Source organism: Gordionus sp. m RMFG-2023, chromosome 4 (genome assembly GCF_954871325.1).
Source record: "Gordionus sp. m RMFG-2023 chromosome 4, tfGorSpeb1-WG-v2, whole genome shotgun sequence".
In the NCBI taxonomy this organism is placed as follows: domain Eukaryota; kingdom Metazoa; phylum Nematomorpha; class Gordioida; order Chordodea; family Parachordodidae; genus Gordionus; species Gordionus sp. m RMFG-2023.
Genome location: NC_088778.1, coordinates 29,111,690 through 29,137,246, shown reverse-complemented (window position 1 = coordinate 29,137,246; position 25,557 = coordinate 29,111,690). Strand labels below are relative to the sequence as shown.

The window sequence follows — 25,557 nt, the reverse complement described above, 5'->3', positions numbered from 1 at the left end:
TTGGATAATTACATCAATAGCTTATTATACCAATTATATAGTATTATTAAAATATAAGGATCCCTATATATCAAATCTAAATATATCATTAATTATTAATATTCAACATTTTACCTTTACTTTTTTTTAAATTATAGATTTGAAGAGTTGCACTCAATGGTTGCAACTAAAAAATAAGTTAGACTCACGAGGCAAAGAATTATATAAAAATTTATGATATATTAAATTAAATTATTGTAACGTTTTAAATGAACTCCCGATTTAAATAGATTCTAATTTAGTGATAGCTTTTATGACTGACATGTTAAGATTTAACCTTATTTTTTTTAGTGATATTGAAATATTTGATTGAAGTGGAGTTCGTTTAAATCAGATTTATGAAGAATCTATCAAGATCAATTGTAAATATTGCTGGCCTACAAAGTAATTTTACAAAGAAGTAAATAATATATCCTTCTAATATCTTAATTTAATTAATTTTACATAAAGTATATTAAAATATAGTCAATTGCTGGCCTAGATAAAGTTTATTTAAATCTTTGCTAACTTAAAAAAATATTGCATATTAAAATATAGTCAATTGCTGGCCTACAAACAATGACATAATAATAATATCTAGACTCATGAATCATTCATTTAATGCATTTTTAAAGCGTCGTTAAATGCAAATCAGCTGGACCCGTCATTGGTAACCTATACCATAATTATTTTATTGAAGATATTTAATTTAACATTAATATTTTCTTAAAAAGTATTTTAATAATTTATGAATGATAAATGTCTTTTTTACTTTTATGGAAGTAGACTATGAGCTATTGTTGTGCAATATCATGCAATTCAAAATCTATTAATAATAATAAAAAATCCTTTTATAAGGTAGATTTTAATCATATTATTTAATATGTATAAAGAATATTTTAATAATAAATTTTCCCTCTAAAGTATCCTATCTTATCTAAATGGTTAAAGTCAATGAATAGAAAAAATTTTAAACCCACCAAATATTCTAAAATATGTGGTGAACATTTCACCAGTGATTATATGTCATTGCCTACAAAGTAATTGTATATTATTATTAATGTAAATATATTGGGAATTTATACAAAAATATAGTCTTATTTAGAAAAACATTTTTATAAAAAAAATAATTTTATAAAATCTATAATTAAACTCTCAAAAAATAGATGATTTATTAGATGTAAAAAGGAAGATATCTTTCAAAATTTTCTAATTATTTTGTACTATCATTTTTAATTTGTTTATTTCACATAAATATAACATTATTTAATCTGCTAGATGGCGTAAGTTATTTTTACTTGATAAATCAAAATATTTAAAAAAAAAATAAATATATTTAAAGTAAAAAAAAATTTTGTTTATTAAGAAAATAATTTTTGTTTAGACCGGAATTATTTGTTATTAAAATAAATTGTAATCCCAAAATGTTTTACATTCAAAAAATTATGATTCACATAAAAAATAATTTTAATTTTTCGATTTCGACCATATCACGTTGAAAGCACCGGTTCCCTTTCGAACACCGAAGTAAGGCAACGTTGAGCCTGGTTAGTACTTGGATGGGTGACGGCCAGGGAATCCCAGATGTCGTAATTTTTTTTTCACGCATTTTATTAAATAATAATCTTTTAAGTTCATCATTTTTATCAGATATCTGCTAGGGCCTGTCTGCCCATATTTTCATTTTATTTAAATACCCTGTCCTGAAATTTGTTTTATAATACCCGGGCCATATATTTTAAAATCAATTATTAAGTAGTCATTTTAAACGCTACTTTTAAAAGTAGCGCGCTACCGCTATCGCTAATTGTCAAGAAAAGTAGCTCGCTATTATTATTTAAAAGAAGCTTTAGCTACCTTTTATAAAGAAAATTTACAAACTTATTTTTTGCTTATAATGTTATTGTTTAGTAAATATATAATAATCAACATTTATAAATATTAAAATATAGTTAGTTTTGATTATAAAAAAATTTATGTAACAAAAATATAATTTATGGTAATTTGTTGCATTTTAATAATAAAATCATTTCAATATTATCATCCCCAAATCTAGAGCGACGATCAGAAAGTATAAGTTTTGTATTATTAAATAATCTCTGGACACTAGCACTTGAGGATAAGGGCGTATTCAATCTTATATATATATTTTTAATATAAGATAGATATAATTTTATTTGCAAGTACATCGTATGTCTGGCATCCTATTATCATTTTGAGGGCTAATGCCACAGATCTTCTTTTTAAAGTTCTAGGGTCTGGCCAATGGCCTATGATTTCCAAATAAGATCAAAAATATTTAATCAGATCAATTTATAAATATAAATAAGTTTTTACCTTCTGTTATGTGTTCAACTATCTTCCGTGGTACATATATATGATATCTCTGATAACTCTACTATTAGAGCATTTTTCATCATTTAAAGTTATCTTTGATTTTATTCATTTGTGTCTGGCGACATAAAATTGTTGTACGTGGATTTTTTTTCATCAAGGTAAATGATGGATTATCAACTAAGGACATTGGCTAAACTGTATATATTATATCAACAATAACTTTATCAGCCAATTTCTGAGAAATATTGTCATTTGCATTATTAATTAATTTGGTTTGAATTGAATTAGTATTTTTGGATGTAGAGTCGCCTATACCAAAATTATTTAGATGTTTCTCCATTTCCTTAAAACTCATGAACAGTCTTATAAAATAAATATTATTAGAATGTAAAAATGAAAATTTACCTTTAGATTATAGCTACTGGATTGATTTGAGGAATTGTTTTTTTTACCAAATAAATTTGAAACCAGTTTTGGTTAAATATTTATTTAACAAAATTTTAAAATCTAGGGAATGGGAAATTTGTATTATAGCTATTAAGAACATTTTCTTCCCTGGTATCTTCCATTTCATAAATAACATTGTCTGAATCACTTTCAACGATTTGGATATCCATAGGCAATGGCATTTTAAATTATCACGTGATTTAGGTTTATCATACAAATGAAAATATAAATTAAAAATTGAAATTATATTTTAATTACAAAATTAAATAATAAATCATAAAAATTATAATTAATTATGATATTTATTTAAATTTTCATGTTTACACTACTTACCTTCATTATATTTTTTAAAAGTAGCGAAGTAGCGGCTACTTAGCTATTTTCAAAAAAAGTAGCGTGATAAAAAATTAAATAATTACAAAAAAGATAGCCGCTATTAGCTATAGCTACCAAACAACTTTGATCATTATTAGCTATAAAAATTAAAAATTAATTCTTATTTAATGATATTGACATTTATGACTGATTAGAGAGTTTATTTAAATCAGATTTTTCAATTATAATGAAGAGTGTGTTAAGATGAATTTTTTTATTTTTCAAATTTAATATAAATAATTTTTAAATGTTTTTTCTACAAAGTAGATTCCATTTATTATATATATATTTTTTATCAAAAATTATACTTCTTTCAACCAAACAAATGACGGATTTATTAGGAGTAAAATGAAGATATCTTTCAGAATTTTATAATTGTACTAATTTTAAATTTTATTATTTCATATAAATATAACATTATTTTATGTGCTAGATGGCGTAAATTTATTTTGTTTATTAAATCAAAATATTTAAAAAAATAAATAAATAAAGGTATTAAATGTAAAAAAAATATTTTGTTTATTTAAGATAATAATTTTTGATTAAAAAGAAATTATTGTAATTCTTAAATTAAAAAATTATGATTTGCATGCCTTCACTGAAGACGTTGTCTCAAGCCGATTTTACAACATCTCTTGTTTTAAATAAATTCTATTGCATTGGGGTCACGCCTGGTTCTTTCCAAATACGTCAATTGGTTCTCCCAAATTTTCCTCCATCTGCTCAAGCATATCTTAGCTCCTTATAAAGAGTATGCATTGCTGTCTCAGAAAATCATTTGGCATCCGTCATCACAAACATCTTTGCTTATACAACTATAATAATGATTAACAATTTAATTTAGACAATTTCCATCACTAATAATCCGCTCGGTGGAAAAATTATCTCCCATCACACCATTATCATATTTTGATATCTTTTCTTGATCGCACAATGAAAGCGTTCAGAATGATAAATTTTTTGAATTTCTTTTGGTGAGAAGAAAAAGACTGTCATTATCTTTCTTGGGAAATACTGTCTTTACTGTCAATTCATAATTAAAAAATATGCCTAATAATATAATACAAATTTATATCGTTCACAATAAACTGGCCTATTTTATCAATTAGAGCTGGTGCATTAGGATTAGGAGGCAAAACTAGTAATTTAAAAAACAAATTAATGTCAATTTATAAAAATATCTATTTCTTCGAAGGCTACCACTACCATCTTCGTTTCGTCATTTAATATCTTAACCCTCTTAAAATCTGTATCATCTAAAAAATACGCATAATATTAAATATTTTATATTTTTTGGTCTTCACAATTCTTACCTTATCCAGTAATCGTGTTGTGTAATTTTGAGAAAAAATATTTAAAAAAATTTAATGTGAGTTTAAAAAATAATAGCTTTCAAGTGATTTTCCTGGACATTTAACATAACTCACTTCCTCAGAGTTTTTATCATCTAAAAAATATGTATATTACTAAGTAATTAAGACAATTATACACCTTTTCTTGTAAAGAAATGTTTGTCAAATAATATTGCCTAAATATTAAAACATATTTAATAATAAATGATATATTTTACTTTTAAGAAACCTAACTATTGGATAAAGACCCACCCAAGGCTTGGTCATCAACCTTTTCTATCAGCCCGACGGCTGTTTCAGATTGATCATTAACTAAATAATGGTTATCCCTACCAACATAACGACTTCTATAATCCTTCTGCTGTTTAAGCTGAGAAATAAACTGTATCTTTAAAACAAGATTCCAAATCTGCTTTAGATACATTGTCAGGATCTATATCCTCATCCACTTCACCTTGAGACACATATATATAGTATATATTTTAAAATATTATACCCCATAAGCTTGTTTTACTTTTCCACCATACAACAGCTCAGAGGGCGTAATCGATGATCATGCTGATACGTGTTATGGGCAAATATTATGCCAGGCAAGGCATCTGTGATGTGTTATAGGCAAATATTATGCCAGGCAAGACATCTGTCCAAACTAAGCATATTTAATAAAAAATTTAATCTCAGATTCTTGGTAAAACGAATAAATCTTCACCTTTTACCAAAGATTTCCGTGCGAAGGATCATAAATGAGTTATTTTATTTATTGGAAATTTTTTTTATCCCTTTTTTAAAAGGAAAACTAATCATTTAATTAAATTCAGATTTTGTAATATTTATATATATAAATATAAGAATACCAACCTAAATGTGTTTTTTTCGGATAAGGTATTATTTTCACCAGGGGTTCATCTTAGTTACGGTTAAATATGTATAAAATTATAATGGTTACGTTTTGGTTACGTATTGGTTACGTTTTGGTTACGTTTTGGTTACGGTTCTTAAGAAGAAATTTATAAAGGTTCAGTTCAGCTAATTATAAAGGTTTATAAAGGTTCATTACGATTAGATATTTTTTTTTTATTGAAGCAACACCATCTTCTAATTTATTTTTATTATAAGCATCTATGAATTATATATAAAAAAATATATAAGATTCAAAATAACTCATTTTTAAATATATTATTTGAACGTATAAGTAATATATTTTCTAATATAAGTGGATTTATAAAATTAAGAGTAAAAGTTCATGGTCTGAAATTCACAGGGTAGGTACTAAACATGACGGCAAACATTTCAGGTAAAATCAGATTTAAATTTTAAAAACGCCCTCAAAAAATATTTAAAATTAAAAATAGTAACACATTGCCGGAGAAAACACATTGACGCTATAACTAACATATATTTTTTTTTATTATATCCGCCCATTGCAGACCTCTAATTTGCATGCTATATAAATAGAGAGAAATCAATAAGCAAATTAAAATGGATACTATAAGTTAAAAAATAAAAGAAGAAGAGAGGATTGATGAAGTTGATTGATGGATTATTTAATGGTTAGGATGTAGCAGCGTATCTAATATAAATCCCTATTGATGTTAAAATTAAACCACTGATATGTTATATATGAAAATATACTTACATCCTTTAGATCGGATATAATTCCCTATTGACGTTAAAATTGAAACATTGATATGATATATAAATATATGATAACTTAAATCCTTTAGGTTTCTAATTATTATCGGATACAAATCCCTATTGATGTGATTTGTTTTCGTATACTTTCTTATATAATATCAACTAAATTAATTAAATGGCTGAACTAAATTGTTTATAATATTTAATATTTTTAATTAACGCAAAATGATAAAATCAGGCAAATCTTCGCACACAAAAAGCATAAAAAACGACGTAATAAAATCATGAAAAATGATGTAACAATCGATATTAGCTTACAAAAATAAACATCATTATATAATTTGTTATTTTTTTGTTAATGATTTTTTTAAAATTACTAATGAATTCTTTAAAAAATTTATTCAAGTTTAACTCTGGTCAAGAAAAGGGTGATAGAGATTTACCGAAAAGTAATATTACACATATTTATATATACTATTATTTATAATAAATAATTAACATTTTTAATTATATTATATAATTTTTTTTTAAAAATGCATAATATCAATAAGCTCCCATTTCTAATGGTTGGTTTACTGGGACCAGGCATTATGGCACATCAGTACATGAATAAAGTTAATGGTGGTGAATCAATTTACATTTAAATTCAAAAGCCCCTATATTACTTTAGATATTAGTGAGGAGAAGTTAATCATTTTTTTAAAAAATTGTGGATTAAAGTAACAAGTAAAATTGATTTATTATTAGATTTAGCCATTTATTAAGTAAGAAAGATGACAATATATTGGAATAAAAAGGTATAAATTCCTTAGTTCATGGGTAAATAGTATAAAATGAAACAAAATTATTTAAGTCGTTTAAATAGAAGAGGTGAAATTGGGGAATCTTTTTTTGGGCAAGATATAAATACACTAAAAAAACATACCTCTGTTTTTTTAAATTTACTCTGGTCTTTCTTGTAAATAATTCACAATGCCTTTAATATAAATTCATGGGGATCCTCGATTCTCCATATATCTAAACACATGATACATTTAGATGGATAAAAAAAAACATTGAACGTAATTGATTATTTATAATAAATCGAATGTCAATTTATATATAATATAATTAAATAGTTTTAATGATGATAATATATTGATTAAGGGGGGTCCAAGGAAAAAAGGTTAATAATATTGGGGGCGGTCAGAAAAGTTTTAATTTTATCTTTAATTTCAATTATGATAATTATTCTCAGGATTTTTGATTATCTGTAAAATCTCGTCACTCTCTCTTAAGAAATTTTAATTAATCCTGCATTCATAATTAACATGAATTTAAGGCTAAGTACACAAAATATGCTGTATTTTTTTTGTGTATTTATGATTTCATCGCGAATTTGCGCTAACTGAATATTACAGGTTAATAAATTGAATTTAATATTAATAGTTTATTTATTGAGTGCGTTTTTATTTTATATTTAAAAGAATTTGTTTAGAAATGTATATCCAGCATTAATTTATTTTTTTATATATCGATGCCTTATAAATTTCCGACAATTGGGAGTGAGATATTTAAACTAGTGATCTGCATCGGGCCTAATTTTTCAAACCCGGCCCGGTCCGAATCCGATTATTTTAAATAATAGGCCCGAGCCCGGCCCGAAGCCCGTTCTGGCCGGGCCAGACTCGGTGAGAATACGGGCCGGGCCCAACATTGCAGATCTCTAATTTATTCTATTTTAGAATCGATATTTCTATACAATTTTTGCAAGTGAAATTAAGTTAAACAAATTATTCAAATCAAAAATGCATGAATCGTACTCGTAAAGTTAGCCGAGCCTAACATAAACAATGATGAACATTTCAAGATAAAATATTATTTTTCATATTTATAAAATAAAAGAATAACAGTTTCAATGAAAATAAAGTATAATAAAATTAGTTCAAGTTCAAAAGTACGTAATTCACCCCCAAAATAATTATATTAATAAATATACAACTAGATACAAAACATATTTAGTCGAATTGCCTTATATTTTCTTACATTATATTTCACCATTCTAATATTGTTATTATATATATATGCTGTGGGATATGTAACCCGTGGGGATTCGGAATCTCTCGATTTTAAATCCTTTAGCGAGAGCGATGTAAAAAATCTTAAAATCCGATTTAACCGGAAATGTAATCTATCATGTGTTTAGTATTTACCTTATATATTTCAGCCAATTAGACATTTTAGTGTTTTTTTAAATTTATATGAAAAATCCATACAAAAAAATTAATATAAATAGAAGTTCTAAAGTTCATGGCAAAATTGTTTGAAATTAGTTTGGGTACTCTATACCTGCTGAAATACAATTCATGTAGAATCATATTTTTGAAATCTAAAAATCGCCTTTAGTAAATGATTTTAAAATTGAGAAATTCCGAATCTCCATGCATATCCTAATACGACATATATTTTATAGGATTAGCATGATATAAAATTTACAACCATTTTTATAATTGGTTAGCGATTATAAATATATAGCTTTTGCGATCTTTGCTGTATTTTTAGTAAGTGCGACATTTAATATATTTTTTATTACTGTTTAAACGGTTTTACTTTTTTTGCGGGATTATAAATTTTTTTTGCAAAATTTAAAATAAGATATTTCTATTTTGTTGTGTAGTAACAAGCAGTAACAATTTTTGTTACGTTTCACGGCTAAATTATTTTATTTAAAGTTAAAAGTATATATACAGCTATTTAAGTTAGCTTTGGAGATATAAATTTTGAATTATGATATCTAAAATTGATTTTTCATGTTTTTGGGTGTTAATATTTTTTTAAAAAACAAATTTTTAATGGTATAAAAATCTATAACTTTTTATGTGGATACATTTTTCTGTTAAATTTTAATATCATTCAAAAGTCTTTTTATAAGCTTAACATATGAGACCTTCTTTTTTTTTGGGAAAAATATTTAAATCTCTTCCCCCCCCCTCCTCACCTCCTGTTTTGATTCCAAGATCTAGAACTCTGATTAATTTTAATGTTTAGATTCATTATAAATGGTTAAACTATCGAGAAAAGGATCTTTCATAATAATAAAACAAAATGTATGATTTCGTTTTATTTATGTATAATATAACATGATTTAATTGCATTCTGATTAAATAGATTATATAACATTATACTATATTCTATATTGCATTTTCAAATACTTTTTAAAATCAATATATAGACTAGCTAGGATATTTTTTTTGTTTTAAAATCATATATTTATTTTGGATTTCGATTTCTAAATTTTGTGATTATTAAGTTTATTATCCTTCTATTCCTAGTGGAATATTCGGTTTATGAATTGTGGGAAGTAGCTTCGGGCATTATTTTCTTTTTGAAATTCACAGAAATAAAAACATTTTTTGGTTTAAATTGATAATGTTTAAAAAGATTTTTAAAAATATTCATATAAATATTAACATTGAATACGAAATTAATTTTATTTAATTAATCTCATAAATTATAACAGTTGTTCCTTATCATTTCAGCTATTAATATTATTAATTTATTTTTTTTAGATCTTTAAATATTTTTTATTTTATTTCGATGGTGGAAATTTAACCCTGCTATACTACATTTCAGCGGCTAAAAAGGGAACCCACACCCACGAAAATATGATTAAATAATATAATTTGCTTTTTATTTCTTTGAAAATTTTTGTTAATTCTTATAAAATCATCTCAGAATTCTTAAGAATCTACTAATATCTTCTTTTTTTTAAAAAAATCATTTCAAAAGATTGATGCCCTGAATGAATACAGTCGATAAGCATTTAATATTTAATGACCTCGAAGTCATTAAATATAATTGAAAGACACAAAATTAAGTTTTTTTTAAAAAAAAAAATATGGTTAGGGCGTGGAAATTTTTTTTAATTATTAATCTAAAAATTGCTATTCAGAACACATATTTTGTATAACTAAAAGAAGAGAAAAAGATGACTTTTGTGGTCATTATTCTTGATATGAAATATCTATAATCAAGATCCCAAACCCTTAATTAGCAGAGTTGTTAATAGAATTAGATACTATTTCGAAGTGTATATATCTGTTTTTTGATACTTTAAAGATACATTTTTGATTTCATTTTGATATACTTTTATTTAACGCTTTTTTTAATAAAAATAATTTGAATACAAAATTTATTTTATTTCGTATGGGCATATAATTTTAAAACATATGCTATTCACTAGTGTTGTTAAACGACCTAACTTTAGTCAACTATAAAACAGTATAAACATGTTTTTAACCAATTGCAATCTTTCTTCAAGTTGAGATTCAACTTAGAGTCAATTTTTAGGCTAAAAAGTAAAAAATATTTAAAGATTAAATTTAATTACATTATTAATTTTCCCTTTAAAAAAGGGATAAAAAAAATTTTCAATAGATGAAATAACTCATTTATGATCCTTCGCACGGAAATCTTTAGTAAAAGGCGAAAGATTTATGCGTTCTGCGAAGAATCTGAGACTAAATTTAATACAAAATATGCTTGGTTTTATATGGATTAATTTTAACTTCAAGGGTATAGTCTCTTTGTATGATAAATCTATATTTAGTAGATCATTTTAAAATTATTTTCAACAAAACTCAAAAAATAGATGATTTATTTGAAGATAAATGTGGAAATTATATTTAAAAATTTTTGAATTATTTTGTAATATATTTTTAAAATATGAATATATTTAAAATATAACATTGTTTTATACGAAAGATGGCGTAATATTATTTTATGTTATTTTTAATAATAGAAAGATAAGAAATTATACTACCCCCCCCCCCCCCCCCCCCCCCCCCAGGTTGAGGTAATATAATATTTATTACATGATAATTTTTTTTTATTGTTTACCTAAGTAAATAATATTTTTTCTATCATATTTTACATATGATATAAGAATAAATAAAGTTAATTAAATAAAAAAGAATTAATATAATTTTACAAAAGCATATAAAGAATGGAAAAATAAAAAAATAAACTAAAGTTTATCTCGGCAGGGATTAAATTTATTAAAATTCTCTTTCAAAATTAAATATATATAATTTTTATAATACAGTTGATTTAACAAAAAAACCAATCAATTTGATTCGATATATTAGATATCAAAAAAAAAAAAATTGACGCAGACAAAATTTTGAGTTTAAAAATTTAATTATTTATATTTAAAAAAAAACTTTATATTAGTAAATGATTACCATTTATTACATAAAAAGTTATCAATTTAAATGGGAGAAGCCAGATGAGATTGGATTCTTAGAAAATTATCTCGAGAGACATAATTTACGGAGGTAAAACCTCTGAGATCTGTATCTGATGATAATTTTTTTGTCCCAAACGTATATGATATATGATTATTAGGTAAGCAGTGTTGACGGTGCTTTTTTGGGGAAGGTAACATTTCCAAGATATCATCAATAAGTCTAGAGTTAATTGAATAGTATACCTATTCTTAAATAATTTAAGCATACAATCAGAACGGAATAAAGGATAATTATTTTTCTTCAAAAATTCGTATTGACATTATTAATTTATAGCAACAAGAACTAATTAACCAAATATTTTTTTAAAATAAAATATTCGATCAATTAGCTCAATTATAAGATTAAATAGACGCGGCAGCCAAAATAATGTTTTATACAAATTTATTTCTTTTATAAATGGTGTAAAAATGAATAAAAGTTTGAAAAATCAAAATTTTTAAACCCAATTTGGCATCGCTAACCTCTATTTGAAAAAATTTTAAAATTAGCAAAAAAAATGGTAATTTTCTAAAATGTGTAAAAAAAAGAGAAAATTTTGACTAAATCTTTACGGGGGCTCATAAAAGTTTAAAACCCAATAGCGCGCACAAATTGAGCGTTTGCCTTTTGCCATACCTTTTTAATTTTAAAAAACATAAATTAAGATTGTACTTTTTAAAGGGATCGTTGATTTAAAATTTTAAATAGGTTACAAAATTACGTCTGCGTTTTTATTACATTAATTTCTAAATTACAATTATTTCAAAAGATATTTTTTTTTTTAAAAAAAACATTTTGTATATTTATTAAATTAAATTTACATATTAATTAATAAATTAGGAAGGATTTTTTTTTTTAAATTTTTTAAATATTTTCGTGAACATTTGATTTTAACTTATATGAAATAAATCTTTTATTAGATTTCGTTTTCCCGCCACCACTTTCTTTTAACCTAATAAAATTCGCTTTTATCTATAACCAACGTATAATAAAATGTTGTTTTCTTCTTCCGGTTATACCCGCGATGGGATTTGGGTACGATGACCAAAATGCCCGCTAAGTCAGGTCCCCCAGTCCAAATCTTCTACAATCTCGGACCATCGAACTCCGTAGATCCCTCCGCGATGGTTGAACAGCCAATGATCGTGGCTTCAACTATTTCACCAATAAATAAAATAATTATATGAAATTGGTTATAAAAGAATAGACCAATGTTATAATTTTTCGTAAAATATTTAAACCTGTCATTTATTTATATATTAAAAAATGTTTTAGTATCTTGTAGCCTATTCGGGAGTAATTTTATTAAACAGATCAACTTGAGCTGATTTTTGAGAAATGGCTTTTCAATATTTTAGTCAGAAAAATATTGCCTAAGCTTCGAGATATCATTTAATAAACATATGCGTCATATATAAGTTAAATCTTCAGACTAGTGTAATATATTTCTGGGTGGAATATTTGTTATCCATGTTTAAAAATAGGCTGAAATCGATCCGTTTAACAACAGTAGAGTCGGTGAAAGCGTTGATTACCAAACCAAGAAACCTTGGTTCGAATCCATCAAACCATTTTTCTGAAGCGAACTTGACGGTTCCATACTAGAAGGTATGATATATAGAAGATCGGAAGCGACTAGGTGGTTCTGTTAATATAAATATTAAAAAAATAAGTGAGTCGCTTATTAGATTTTGACAAAATTTAGCCATTTTCAAATTTAACAAAATTTGATCGTTGTTGTATGACTAGCATAAAAAATATCATTGTATGAAAATGTGACAGTGACACGGCTTTTATTATTATAACATGCCAAGGATCATAAATTCATCTATCGAAAATTATTTTCTATGCCTTTATTAAAGGGAAAAAATTATCTAATTAAATTTAGAATATAATAAAATTGGTGTTATGAAAATAAGTTGATTTCTCTACTCAAGCAAATATATCGACAGTTTTAAACATAAATAATATTTCATGTTAGTAATTTTTATTAAATTTGATCCATGAATGTGATTGGTTGATTCTAAAAATTTAATTTATTATTTTAAATGTAATCACTAATTTTTAATACAAATATAATATTGCTTTAATTATAACTTATGTTAATTTTTTTAAATCTTTAAAATATTCAGGGATCAAAATCCGAATATTAAAAATAACGGTTTAGGTCGGTTCTTAATATCCGTTCGGTTTGAAAACCTGGTTTAAACTTTATGCTAAAAAAAAATAAAATTATATCAATATTCTCTAAAAATAATATTGAGCCTCTTTTTCTTTCTTTCTTTCTTTCTTTCTTTCTTTCTTTCTTTCTTTCTTTCTTTCTTTCTTTCTTTCTTTCTTTCTTTCTTTCTTTCTTTCTTTCTTTCTTTCTTTCTTTCTTTCTTTCTTTCTTTCTTTCTTTCTTTCTTTCTTTCTTTCTTTCTTTCTTTCTTTCTTTCTTTCTTTCTTTCTTTCTTTCTTTCTTTCTTTCTTTCTTTCTTTCTTTCTTTCTTTCTTTCGAGGAGGTAGAATAAATTTTATGACTGAAAACACTTCTATATGCTAGCTTGGGTAGCTGGTACCGTTCAAACAACAATATACAAAAAATATTTACCAGTCAACACTAACTAGTAAACATCTGACTAGTAATCTTTTTAAAAAAGTAAAAATATCAAAATGTTTAAAGCGGTTCACGGGCATTTTTGGAGACTCGGTTCAGGCGGGTAACAAATTTTTTAACGGTTTAGATTAGGTAAATAATAACGCGTTATACCGGTTTATCGGATCGGTTTGAATCCCTGATTTAGAAGGTATTTTCATGAAAAAGAATATCGATTAATAAAAGCATTAGTAAATATTTTAAAGATTTAAAATTTAGCTGCCCGAGGTGGTTGGTCAGACACAAACTGACCAAGTCTAAGGAAATATCTGTTTATCTCACCTTGCAAGGTCTTGTTCATAATAAAAAATACAAAATAACTCTCTAGCATTGGGGTCACTTGGGAGGAGACGAAAATTTACCATTTAGTAACAAAATTGCCATTTTTTTCTAAATAACATTTTAAGCAAAATAAAAATTATCTCTCTACTTTCCCCTCTCTCCCCCTAAAAATGTAAATGTCATTTTAATGTAAGTCAAAATTGATGATTTATGAGAAAAGCAAAATGCCAAACCAAAAATTAAAAAAAAATGTAATCAACTGACCAATGGCCTTTAAAAAGCTGCCCTAAATCGTCCAATAAAAGTTATTTACAAAAAAAAGACCCAATAGGTAAATCCTGGATAAACTTTTGTTGTCTATTATTTATAAAATTTAAATAATTCTCTTAAAAAATTATTTTATGTTGTTATTTTTTTGCAATAATTATATCCTCTACACCATTTTTTTTCTTCCTGCTACGCTAATCATTTTTCTTGATATTCTAATGAAGAGAAGATTATGATCGATAAAATAATACAAAACAAAATGGCAGGTTTCTGTTGATACTAATAATTATATATAATCAATATAATTTTAAAAATGTATGTGAATTTTCTAAAAAAACGATTAAGCACTGATGGGAAGATATAGTAGTGTTGTTAAATGACTCGTTTTGAGCCGATTTTTAAAAACGGCTAACTCAGTATTTTAACCAGAAAAATATTGCCAAAGTCTCCAGATAAATAGATGTCCAAACCTTTGTTCCTTCTACAAACAAAATCTTCAGGCTTGCGTAATATTATTCTGGATGAAACATTGAGTTTGCCGTTTTTAAAAATCGGCTCAAAACGAGCCGTTTAATACCCTAAGATATAGTATTAACATAATTTATTTTAAAACATTTCCATATATTTGTAACAACTTTCATATAAAATTGTTTTAAAAAAATATTATTTTTTTTAATATTCACGCCATCTGTCGTATAAAATAATAGGTTGTTTACATTTGACTTTTTACATTACATCTCAATTCAATGATTATATAGATAAGTGTAAAAATAGCTAAATAAAGTTGATTATTATATTTGGTTTGTACAATAAATTTTACTGAAAATTTTTGCAATAAGTAGATTGTTGTAATTCAATTATAAAAATCTGTGTTCGTTGAGCTTAGTTAAAAATAACATAAATTAACAATCAATTATTATTAAAAAGAAACATTAGAAAATCAAATTGATCAAAAATTTATTATAATAAAATTTTTATACTTGACCTTGAGTATTATTTATTTTCAATGAATAAAACACAAGAAATACAATAACAAATGTTAACTAGATTATTTCTAAAATAAATCAATCAAAACTTAACTTTCACTCCTATCAAACGGAAAGCGTTTTCACTTCATTTGAAAAAAACAAAAAAAACACGTGGTATTTATGACAATACCCACAAAAAACCTGTACATTACTGAAAGGGTGATTTGTAAAATTAAGTTATAACTAAATCTAAACTACAATGCCTAGTTCAAAATTATATTTTGATCTCTGAAGATATTTTTAAAAGAAGATATTTATTTTTTGAGAATGCTCAAACAAGTATCTAGATCAAATTTCTAATATTTAATGTATGTGAATTTTTTGTGATTTTTATGCATAAAAAATCTTTTATGATTCTTTATAAAAAATCTACAATTTTGTGTTCTTCAAAGATTTTTGAAAATGATATTTCGTTAATATATGCCTATACTTCTGTTTCTTCTATAAGCAAAATCTTTAGGCTTGCGTCATATTTTTTAGGAAAAAATATTGAGTTAGCCGTTTCTAAAAATCGGCTCAAAACGAGCCGTTAAACAACACTACGATAAACACGCTAAAGAATGCCTATTCTATGAAAACGCCATTTATAGGATATGGATATTCTAAATTTTTGGAGAGAATAAATATCGCACTTACGAGTCTTTTCAGGCTGACTAAAAATATTCTTTATGTTCCGGCAGATAATGAGCATTGAAAAAGGGTATTTTCTACTTCTGGAATGACGTTAAATTCAAGTTGATTATCATTATGTCCGGCAAAGGTTAACTAAATTTATACAGGATAAACTATACAATTACAAATTCGAGTTTGAATTCATAATCCTTTTCTTTCCAATAAAGATCTAATAATAGTGCCAATATATCTGGTATTGTATATATTTTATTTTTAATTTTTCTTAAAAAAAAAATTCAATTACCAATTTACAAATATTTTACAAAAAAATTAAAAATTATGTCGGTGCACCGATATAGCGTCTAGGTTGACGGCTGATATGAAAAGTTTTTATTTGAAAAATTCCGAATATTTTTGAATTCGTTTAAAACCAAAAGAACCGTCTTAAACCCATTTTATTCATGACTCTGTTCACGTTCTTCAGCTTTTTTTAAAAGTCTTTGATGTGATGCAATGAATTTTACAAAATTAACTACATCCATTTTCATGTTTGGCCACCAGAAGCTAAAAATATAATACATCATATAATAAATAGATTTATTATGCAAAAATATTTTACCTACCAGCTAATTTGCTGCGAGTCTTGGTGATACCAAAATGGTCAGCTAAAGATTTTGCCTCATTAGTATCACATCCACTGTGAACTATTTTAATTGAATCCCAAGGTCCAAAATGACTTCACCATTATGGGAATTACCATTGAGAATTTTATATCTTGAGGCCTGTACTCGCAAATTGCGTCTTAAGCCTTTTTTGGAAGACATCGATGATGGGTATATCTGATAAAGGATATAATCCTGTATCATTTTGAATTCTATTAAAATGAGTAGAAATATACTAAGCAAAATTATAAACTTGATTGATCATCTTTCATCATTTGATAGGGGAAAAGAAGGATAATTTTTGTATCAAAATCAACTATTAAAATGTAAATTTAAAAATTAGATTGCAAATCTTATATTGCTGAAACAAAATATATATAATAAATGGAATCTACTTTGTAAAACAAATATTTTTAAATTATTTTTATTAATTTTGAAAAATAAAAAAAATTGATCTTAACACACTCTTCATTATAATTGAATAATCTAATTTAAATTCTCAAATTAGTCATAAATGTCAATATCACTAAATTAGAATTTATTTAAAACAGGGTGTTACAATTATATAATAACTGTAATTAAAAATACTAATTAGTAGAGAGATTGTAGAGGTTATTGCAGTGTAATATCTAAAAATATAAATACAAATTTAAATAATAATTTACCCTTAATATTTTTCTTCTTTATTGGTATATATTTCAAAAAAAAAGGAAAAACGAAATGATGTTTATACAAAATTTTTCGTCTTTATATAATTTCTAAAATTATAAGGATTAATATTCAAAAAAAAAAATTAAAACATGCGAAGTTCGTAGTGTAATAATTTAATCTGATAAAAATTTTAAAAGAATTAATTCAAATACATACTAATATTACATTACTATACCATAATAATCCAAGATTTTGATAAAAATAAATATCCAACATATTTAACTGTACAAATAAAATCTTATTCAAATTTATAACTTATATAAATAATTATTTAAATACAAAAAACAAGTTATTACATTACAGGGTTAATTTAAAACGTTACAAAATAAACATTTGAAAACAGGGGATATTTTAAAATATTTATTTATACAAATCATGATTTTTTAATGTGAGAATTACAATTTATTTAATAACAAATAATTTCTGTTTAAACAAAAATTATTATCTTAAAAAAATTATTTTACATTTAAGACCTTTATTTATTTATTTTTTAAATTAATTTATCAAGTAAAATAAATTTACGCCATCTAGCATAAATAATGTTATATTTATGTGAAATAATCAAATTAAAAATGATAGTACAAAATAGTTAGAAAATTCCGAAAGATATCTTCCTATTACTCCTAATAAATCCATTTATTTTTTGTAAGTTTAATTATAGTTTTTATAATAAGCATGATTAAGGTTGTACCAATATGGGATTGATATTTATTGCTGTAAATAATACGTTTGTCCTATTATCACGTACATAAGAAAATACTTTAATTCCCATTACATTTAACATATCATCAATAATAACGTGTTGAGGTATATCATACGTTTTAAAACAAAACATTATTTTTATGAAAAATATTTTTTTATATTTGTATATATATACTCTTTTATTTTTTTATATATATATATATTTTTTTTTACCTTTTTATAAATTTGTAAATTTGGATAAAATTTTGACTATCGAAAAGAAAAGTCAAAAAATTTTTATTTGTCCTTAAACATCTCCCATATCGAACGACGAATTTGATAAGTATTTCGTTTACTTTTTATTTTTAACATAAGAATTCAAGGTAAGGATATTTTTTTAAATTTTTCTTTTAAAACTTTTATCATTTAAATTTAATTTAAAATGAAAAACGTACCACCGTAACCGGGGCACCATGTAAATAATAAATGTAAGAACTTATTTTAACTATTTTATTATTATTTTTTTTCATCTAAAAACATTATATATATAAAATTTACAAGTTAATTGAATAACTTAAATATAAAAATAAATAATATTCAAATTTATATCAATCAACATATAAAATAAATAATATTCAAATTTAAATCAATCAACAATTGCTGAGGCTAGTGGGAGAGACTGAATATAATGTAATATATAAAATTTATTAAATTCGGTAATCTTACGGATGTTACCCTCAATAAAATAAATGATTTTCTTTAATTTAAATTTTTTTTATTTTATTCGTCTTTTAATATTCCAAAAATTATAATTTCGTAAAAATTCATCAAAAAATAAGTAATTAAAAAATTATATCTTTCTTTTTCAACTATAATCAAAAATATTCATATTCATAGACATTTTTAAATTAATTATATTTATTTGCATACAACAAAATTAATAAAAGTTCATCTATATAAATATGAATACCACAAAATTAATAATGGCTCATCGATATATATATTTGCATACAACAAAGGTAACAATTAGAGAATAATTAGAAATAGTAAGTGTTACAATTCCTTATTTGAATTGTAATCTATTTGTCGAAGGGTTGTGGGAGAGACCTTAATAAACTCAATAGAACCTGATATTAATAAAAGGAGAAGATAAAAAAATAAATAAATTTGTTAATAAATCTTACAACTCCTTTTTTTCACTAAATCAATTTTTAATATCTTGAATTTTGCACAATAACACTAAAGTTTTTAAATTTATAAATCCAGACAACTATAAATTTTATCCCATTTATATGCATTTTTTTTAATATGAGAAAAAAATTACAAGTAATTTAAAGTTCATAAAAAATAATAAAATTACAAGTACATTAAAATTCATAAAAAAAAAAAATTCCAAAACTGAATATTCAAATAACTATAATTAATACTTTACAAACGTCGATAACATATTCACAAACCAACTAATTATATAAAAATATAATTTATATTCAAATGATTTACGCAAATCTAACACCTCCGCCCTTGAGACTAACCTTCTACCGCATCTTTCGTTAGTTCTCCACTCTCCCACACCGGTAACGCTGTATTGTTAATTGAGTTCTCTACTGCTATTAGACAGAACCTCACCTTGTGCATCCCTCCACACGACCAACATTCTATACGGTTTTTCTTAACCCAATATGGTTCAATTCTTGGTTCGAATTGTTGTCTCTTGGGTACTTCCTGCAGTAATTTCCCATATCTTTGTTGCGCTTCCGTTCTCGCCGCCTCAACCCATCTGTTCGATTCTACCGATCCATCCACTTCTCTAATTTCCATTTTTATAATCTTATTTCCTACTCGGAAGTATGAAGCCATCTACAAAAATTACTATAAAAATATATACATATTCCATAATCTTCTAATGGTCTACAATACATTGTATTCTATCCACATGATAATTCTCTTAACTGTTTTAGCCCTTATAAATTATGATTCTCATAATTAGATCTATCATCAATTTTATTTCATCAAGAATTATGATTCTCCTTAAGTCTATGATCAATTTATGCCTTTATAAATTATGATTCTCCTAATTATGTCTATCATAAATTTCATTTCATCAGAAAATTTGATTCTCATAATTAGGTCTATCATCCATTTAACTCTTCATAAATTATGATTCTCATAATTATGTCTATCATAAATTTTATTTCATCAGAAAATTTAATTCTCATAATTATGTCTATCATCAATTTCATTTCAACAGAAAATATGATTCTCATAATTATGGTGTATCATCAATTTCATTTCATCAGAAAATATGATTCTCATAATTATGTATATCATCAATTTATTTCTTCTAATTATATCCAACATTTCTTTATTGCCATAAGCTTCTCAGTCTTACTTGTTTCAGGTGTCTAGTAAAGGTTCCTTCTTGTCCTTCAATTTCTACTTCTACTTTTTTTCTTCCAATATTCATACTTACTATACGCTTCCCCCATTTAACGGGACCACCAAAAAATAGAATCCATACTAAACTTCCAACATTAAATTTCTCCTCATATGTATTATCCTTTTGCTTTATCTTTTCTTTTAAAAAATCTAATTCAGTTCTTGTTTTCCTACCTAAAAACATCTCTGCTAGTGAATTTCCTTTCCCAGTCTTAGTATTGTAATATGCTAATAATAATAACCACCATTTTCCCTCTCCATATTTTTCTTTTTTTAGCCAGCTTTTAACAATAGCTACCATTCTTTCGGCTTGCCAATTACTTCTCGGGTAATGTGATGGCGATACTAAATGTTTAATATTCCACCTATCACAAAATTGATTAAATACTCTACCTTTAAATGCTGGGCCTCCATCCGAAACTAAAGTTTCCATTAATCCATATTTACCTGCAAAATCTTTTATTAGTCAACGATCTTCGTCGTTAAGCCCGAAACCTGTTGACAATCTATCCATTTCGATCCAGCATCTACCATAATAAAATATCTTCTTTTTTCATATTCTAAAAAATCTACATGTATCCTTTTACCTGAAATGTCCGTTTCTGGCCATTTATCTGCTTTATTCTTTGTTGGTACATTAGCCCACATGTTACAAGTCTCACAACTTCTAGCTAATTCTTCAATTTCACTATTCATCTTGGGCCACCAAATATATTCTCTTGCTTTATTCTTCATTCTTTCTATGCCTTGATGTCCTGTATGTATTACGGCTAATGTATCTTTTCTTAACTTACTCGGTGTCTTCTATATTTAATTCATTCCTTTTATTCTTAAAGGCTTTGTCTACACTTTTCCATTCTGCCTCTCCTTTCAAACAAGTTCTAATTCTTATTAATTCTTCATCTTTTTTGGATATCTCCTCTCCTAAAACTATTGATTACTGGATCTTTGTCTGCAATGGCTTTATTAAACAATCTCGATAATATATCCGGTAAACAATTTTGTTTACCCGCTCTGAATTTTATCTCAAAATCGAAATTACCAACTAAAATTAATCATTTTTGCAATCTTCGTGAAATCATAAGTTCCTTATTTTCCTTCTTAAATAAATCTACCAACGGCTTATGATCCATATATAATACAAACCTCCTTCCAATCAGATATTCTTTGCACTTCGTTAGCCTGAATTTCACAGCCAGAGCCTCTCTCTCGATCTTGGAGTAATTTTTCTCTGTGCTACTAAACCTTCTCAAATAAAATCGGTTTCTCCACATTATCGGTCTGTAATAAAACTCCTCTTATACCTTCATTAGATGCATCAACAGCTAATATTATATCTAAATTATCATTAAATAAATTAAAATCGGTTTCTCTATCATATTTATTTTCAATTTTTCGAAAATTTCCTCCTGTGCTTCTCCCCATTCAAACTTTTTATTTTTCTTTAATAAATCATACAACGGTGAGGCAATATCTGCAAAATTTTGAACAAACCGATGATAATAATTCGTAGCTCCTAAAAACGCCTGTACTTCCGCTTTATTATTAGGAGCTCTCATGTTCATAATCTTATCTATATTCTTAGCAATTGGAGTAATTTCATTTCCCCTTATAATATGTCCTACATACTTTATTTCTCTTACTCCAAAAACACTCTTATTCATATTAGCTTTTAAACCATTTTCGAATATAATATCTAATACTTTAACTAATCTAGTAATGTGTTCTTCTTCTGTTCTACCAGCATTTCATAATCATCGTCTAAATAATACATTATTCCAATTTATTCCATTGAAATAACGCCATTCACTGGTGTCTCTGATCAATATTGGGGCCGATACTTTCAAACCAAATGGTAAACGACAAAATAGCAAATAATCTTCTATGCGTTGTAATCGTTAATAACTTAATTGTCTATCTCACTCACCTTTATTATGCAAGTAAGCATTCAAAAATACTCTATCTTTGTAAAAAATTGTATGCTCCTCTTAGTAATTTTATGCCAGCAATTGCAGGTAATAGATTTTCGTTTATTACCCACGGTTGTCCCTAATTCTATCTTTAAAGACTTACCTTCCATATCTATTCAAAATATTCTTTATTTACTTTGTTAAAATTATCCTCAATAACATTCAGTTCTACCATCTTATTAATTCCTTGCTGTATTGTCTTACGACTGTATTTACCTCTATTGTTTTTATATCTCCTGTTTCCAATTATTGTCTTCTAAGTTACTTCTATATCTAATTGAAAATTCTAGTGTTCGATTTTGGGAGGATTCATCGAGGACTATTTTTTATTAGCTTAAAATGATATTTACAAAAGGTGATAAATTTCTGAAGGGGGGGGGGATCTTCTTTTTATCCTCACTTCCTTAGTTACGTCTACGTCTTACTTATATTTTGTTGATCTAACGGACATTTTCAAACAAAGACCACCATATTATAGGATCATCGGAACTAATCTTCTTAATGTGACATTTTCCAAACTAAACGTATTCGGCTCGAATCTTGTAACAGTAGTTATACAAATAAGTTATATCTTATATTAATGTTCAGGCTTAATCTTAGTCCAGTGTCTACATAACCTAAAATTTTTATCGAATGCGTATCCATCTTCAAAATTGTTTGCCTCTTATCTTTCTTACACAAATTACTGTCTTCTGTCGTCCAAATCTATTTATTGATAATCTTTTACCTACTCAACAGATCAATAATATTATTGCAAACAATGTATAAAGGATAATTTAAATTTATAAAAAGTCTAGTAGACATACTAGTTGATATTCCTCTGATTATATAGAATTTAGTTTATAGATAATACTATGTCAAATTACCACTTTTACCATTATTTACAATGAATTAATTATTATGGCATTATGAGCTTGCTGAAATATCTAAACCTTAAATTACATTTAAAAGGATAGTTTATTTGGAAAACAATGTGTATGATTGTTTGCAATATATAGATTTGGTCGATGAATTGTATTATAATAATTCCATAATAAAAGTATTAATTTTTACAGCAATAAATTTTGTCTTATTTCATCTCAAGATTTAATAGATAACCCCCAAAAAAATTTATCCTACCCCCATTAAAGCAGCCTACAAAAAATAGGATGCAAACTGTTCCTACCCCTCCCGCTCATGTAGACGCTGAATAAGACTATAATTTTCTAATTAAAATTATTCTATAATTTCCCAATATATCTGTATCTCATACACAATTTATGATCTTGATTTATCTTCTTTCGTCATATGATTGGGGAAGGAAAAGAAGGATAATTTTTGTATCAAAATTAACTATTGAAATGTATAACAAAAATATATGTATTAGTAAAAAAAAATTTTTAAATTATTTATAATTAATTTATTGTATATTTATAAAATATGATCACCATGCCTGCTGGACTAAGAGGGAAAAGGGAGTATTTCGAAGAAACACTTGTAGTTCCCCTTTAGGATATCGAATTGGATTTTTTGTTTAAGCGATAGGGACTCGTTTTTGACCCCTGTCCTTAATGAAATTCTTCTACCTAATTGATTTGAGAATTTTAAGGATTGAGGACCCGAGTTTCCTAGAACGTTAAAAATTAGGGGAATAAATATAAAAGAATAAGGGAGGGATCTATATTTATGAAACTTATTGATTTCTGGAGTTCCAAGGGGTCTGTATTTAACCGGAAAGGAGGTAATACACTAGACATCCCAGGCAAGTTTTTTGATGCCTAGATGTCAAAGACAAGCCTTCAAGACGCTTACCGTCCGCATTAACCTAACGGCTCCAAACTATTGGGGAAATGGGCCGAAATCAAAGCTTTGCCGATTTACCAATTAAGGTTGTCGTGCTTCAGAAAACGGCCACTTTAATTTTGAAAAATAAAAAAAATTCACATTCTTTATTATAATTGAAAAATCTGATTTAAATGAACTCTCAAGCCAGTCATAAATGTCAATTATCACTGAATAAGAATTTATTTTATTTATTTTTAATTTTTATAGCTAATAATGTATTTAAAATATATGACCCGGGTATTTTTTGGTCAGGTCCTGCTATTTAAAAAAAGATTTCAGGGTCGGGTATTTAAAAAAAATTAAAATACGGTATGGCCCCTGCAGGTATCTGATAAAAATTATCAACTAAAAAATGATTATTAAATATTTGGAAGAAAAAAGATTACGACACCTGGGATTCCCAGGCGGTCACCCATCCAAGTACTAACCAGGCTCAACGTTGCTTAACTTCGGTGTTCGAAAGGGAACCGGTGCTTTCAACGTGATATGGTCGTAATCGAAAGTTATTGTTTTAAAATCTTTATTTAGGTGAATCAAAATTTTTTAATGTAAATTATTTAAGAATTACAATCTATTTTAATAATAAATCATTTCGGTTTAATCAAAATTTATTATCTTAAATAAACAAAATATGTTACATTTATACCTTTATTTATTTATTTTTTAAAATATTTTGATTTAACAAGTAAAAATAATTTACGCTATCTAGCAGATTAAATAATATGATATTTATGTGAAATAAAAAAATATAAAAATGATAGTACAAAATAATTAGAAAATCTTAAAGATATCTTCCTTTTACTCCTAATAAATCATCTTTTTTTTGAGAGTTTAATTATAGTTTTTATAATATTATTTTTTTTATAAAACTTTTTTTCTAAATAAGACTATATTTTTGTAATTAAAATTATTTTATAAATGCCCAATAAAATTAAACTAATATAATTATAGTAATATTAAAAAATAAATCCCTAATTATTATATATAATATAAATAACATACTGTATTTAAAAAT

At 25.5% G+C, this 25,557-nt stretch overlaps 3 non-coding genes and 1 pseudogene across 3 annotated transcripts; 2 read left to right on the top strand and 2 right to left on the bottom strand.

Annotated features, from left to right (window-relative positions):
* Positions 1-1,495: 1,495 nt before the first annotated feature.
* Positions 1,496-1,614, top strand: LOC135929208 (5S ribosomal RNA; annotated as a pseudogene).
* Positions 1,615-5,202: 3,588 nt separating this feature from the next.
* LOC135929233 (U5 spliceosomal RNA) lies at positions 5,203-5,324 on the top strand. The gene has a single exon (XR_010572538.1). It is a non-coding gene; the product is annotated as a U5 spliceosomal RNA (small nuclear RNA).
* Positions 5,325-10,542: 5,218 nt separating this feature from the next.
* Positions 10,543-10,665, bottom strand: LOC135929224 (U5 spliceosomal RNA). The gene has a single exon (XR_010572531.1). It is a non-coding gene; the product is annotated as a U5 spliceosomal RNA (small nuclear RNA).
* Positions 10,666-24,921: 14,256 nt separating this feature from the next.
* LOC135929230 (5S ribosomal RNA) lies at positions 24,922-25,040 on the bottom strand. The gene has a single exon (XR_010572536.1). It is a non-coding gene; the product is annotated as a 5S ribosomal RNA (ribosomal RNA).
* Between the last annotated feature and the right edge of the window lie 517 nt (positions 25,041-25,557).